Raw genomic sequence first — 2,878 nt, 5'->3', positions numbered from 1 at the left:
CTGGGTTTAAAGAGAGATTCCTAATGATGCTCACCTTTAATTTTTCCTCTCAAATAAAAAGAAAGCGAGTTGCCCATAAAGGCCTCAGTATAAGCAAATGAGTGTCTTTATGGTTGTAAAGATGTATTGTGAGACTTTTCACAAAAATAGGAAACCAGCAAACTGCTTGGGAGTAATTAGACGTAATCTGATGCATGCAACCTCATAAAGGAGGAAGAGCTAATTACAATTACAATGCACCGTGCTTAGAAACATATTTATTGTGCTTATTTTTAAGATGTTTACTGCACCTGAAAGAAAAGGCCTACAAAAGCATTTCCATGTAATCAAAACACAGATCTTCTTTTACCAACCACATTTATTTCAATTTCTAAAGTTCATGGCAGACAGCATTTTAATCCACATTAACCTTTGGAATCCTTATACGTTCCCAACGACCGTCGCTTAGGAAAAACACACATATTCACCCCCAGCTCTACCCACCACCTCTCTATACGACCCCCACATTGGAGATAGAATGAAATACGATAATATGATACAGTAATTTAACCACAGCTTCCTCAAGAAAGGGCATCAACAGACTTATATATTCATTAAAGGATTAAACTTGCATTTAATCCTCAAAACCGAAACAAAACACAAAGATTCGTAGAACTTTCCCAACACACTTTCGTACTGCCCTCACACGGAATATTCATTACTCTCATTAAAGTAATATCAACTGGAACCAAAATCTACCTTGTGACTTTAAAGTAGAGAAGTGGAGATGGATTAATAATATTCTCATTATTCAGGCTTCACTTGCGGTTACTAAGAAGCAAAATAAGACAAAAAATGTCCACCCTGAACCCCAAGTCAATTTCCTTTCAATTCTATCCAGAACGTGACTTCTGTGTTGTGTAGAAGATACCCGAAATGAAAGTTTAAGTTGAAGGAAAAGGAAATTAAAATAGTTAAGGGATTACTGTAACTTTATAAGAATTCTGGGGCGATGCATTTGTTTCTTTTAGGGCATGGCTAGTTGAGGCAGGAAACAGTGGCTGTGGTTAGGATTCTGCGCATCTCAAGCCTGTGCCGAGAAGAGGGGGCGCACGCGCAGGTGGGCGCTTCAGAGACAGTCTGTCAGCTCCACCTGGAACGATGACAGCCGTTCTTGGCTGTCCCTGGCACTCTGACCACACAGCTTGCGGAATTCTTTGTACAGTCAGAAAGAGAGGCCGTACCTGTGACCTCCCACGGCCTCCTCTGTGATGCAGCCTCCGTCCTCTCAGTGGCCTGAATGCAAACCTGCTCCCTGGAGAGGGCAAATCATTGAACATATGTTTAGTCTAAAAATACAGCTTTCAAAAAATGCACTTTTGGAATGTGCTAAGATATTTCCTTACACTAGAACCTTCTCTTTGCCCCAAAGATTTGTCAAATGGAATTGAATGCACACACATCAATCTGCATATTGTTGCCAGACTAGGATAATTTCAGGGTGTCCTTGTGTATTTTGGAGAAAATGCCAGCCCTGTTGAAACAAGATGCCTTACAAAAGTTGTGAGCACATTACTACTCCAGGTTTCTTCCCATAGAAGATTTAAATTTAGAACTCACTGAATTAACATTTTATTTTAAGGCATGGGAAAAATATGCAATGTGCCTCATCAATAGTTGAAATGGGATTGGCTAATATCTCTCAAGTGTATCAATCACTAAACAAAAAGATGTATATAACTTCTCCAGGATTAAATTCTTAAAGATTTAAGGTGACAGACATATTTTTATCACAAAGACCTACAATAAAGCGTCAGTGGTGTTTAAAACAATGTGAAGATATGTAATAAAGACACTTGCAAAATACCATGAACCAAAAATTAAAACAGTAGCCTCTTTTTTTTTTTACGTGGTTCTTTGGTTTTCTTCAAAATTTATGTTCTCAAAATGTGAACACTGTAGGAAGCACTCAAGAGTATCACTGAGTAGAAAAACGGAGTTTTCCATAAAGCTTTGGTACCAAAAACTCAGCTTTAGGTCAAAACTGAAGACTCTGAAACAAATGAGAAATCAAACAGCCAGGCCACGCTGCTGAAGGTACACACTTACTGTGAAGGTACACACTCCCCACCTGACATATTCCAAGTCTACAGAGAACCTATCAGACAGAGACTCAGACATGACCACTGACACCAGAATGGAGCTTTCTCACTGAACGCCACATAAATGGGAGGTACTGTAATGACACACACACATGCTCTCTGCTTCCCTTTCTGCATGTTCTCACAGTGAAAATAACACACATATAATACGACAACCTTGAGAGAGCACACACTGCTGGGAAACATTACCTTCTGTGCTGCAGAGAATTCATGAGTTTTCACCAGCTGCCTGGATCTGTCCAGACATGTTCCAGTGCTCATCCTGTTAAGACTGGCAATTAAACAGAGTATTACAGCTGGGAGACCCCAAATTTGATTCCATCCTCCTCTCCTCTTTGCAGAACCCAATTTGATTTTTTCCCTCACCAAAAAAAAATTGCCTGCGTAAGTGTGGCTGTATACGTGTGCAGGGTGTATGCATTTCTGATGCATCTAAGCAAAAATAATACAATATGAATTCCCTAGCATGAAAGAAAATGAGTTTTACAACAGTACAAGTTCTTCATAGCTGTTTTAAACAACTGTGTGTTTAACAATACACCTGCTTTGATATGGTCTTTTAACTGTCTCCTCTTGCTACTTCAGCTGGCACAAGCCAGCTTCGATGGTTAATCGCCCAATGTATAGAGAAATGAAACGTGGACTTTTAAAAGGGTATTAAGCTGGAAAGAAAATAAATACAAATTTTAGTAAATAGGAAAGTCCTGCAAGTCTGTGACACGTTACGAAGGGAAAAT

At 39.3% G+C, this 2,878-nt stretch overlaps 1 long non-coding RNA gene across 1 annotated transcript; it reads right to left on the bottom strand.

The window, feature by feature from the left end:
- Positions 1-237: 237 nt before the first annotated feature.
- Positions 238-2,489, bottom strand: LOC116534708. The gene is made up of 2 exons (XR_004261839.1): positions 2,331-2,489; positions 238-1,294 (listed from the first exon to the last, which is right to left on the bottom strand). It is a non-coding gene; the product is annotated as an uncharacterized LOC116534708 (long non-coding RNA).
- Positions 2,490-2,878: the final 389 nt, after the last annotated feature.

The sequence above is a fragment of the Sapajus apella genome, unplaced genomic scaffold (genome assembly GCF_009761245.1).
Source record: "Sapajus apella isolate SASKATOON/1434 unplaced genomic scaffold, GSC_monkey_1.0 scaffold89, whole genome shotgun sequence".
Classification (NCBI taxonomy): domain Eukaryota; kingdom Metazoa; phylum Chordata; class Mammalia; order Primates; family Cebidae; genus Sapajus; species Sapajus apella.
The sequence above is the reverse complement of the archived record's forward strand: the minus strand, read 5'-3'. Positions and strand labels throughout refer to the sequence as shown.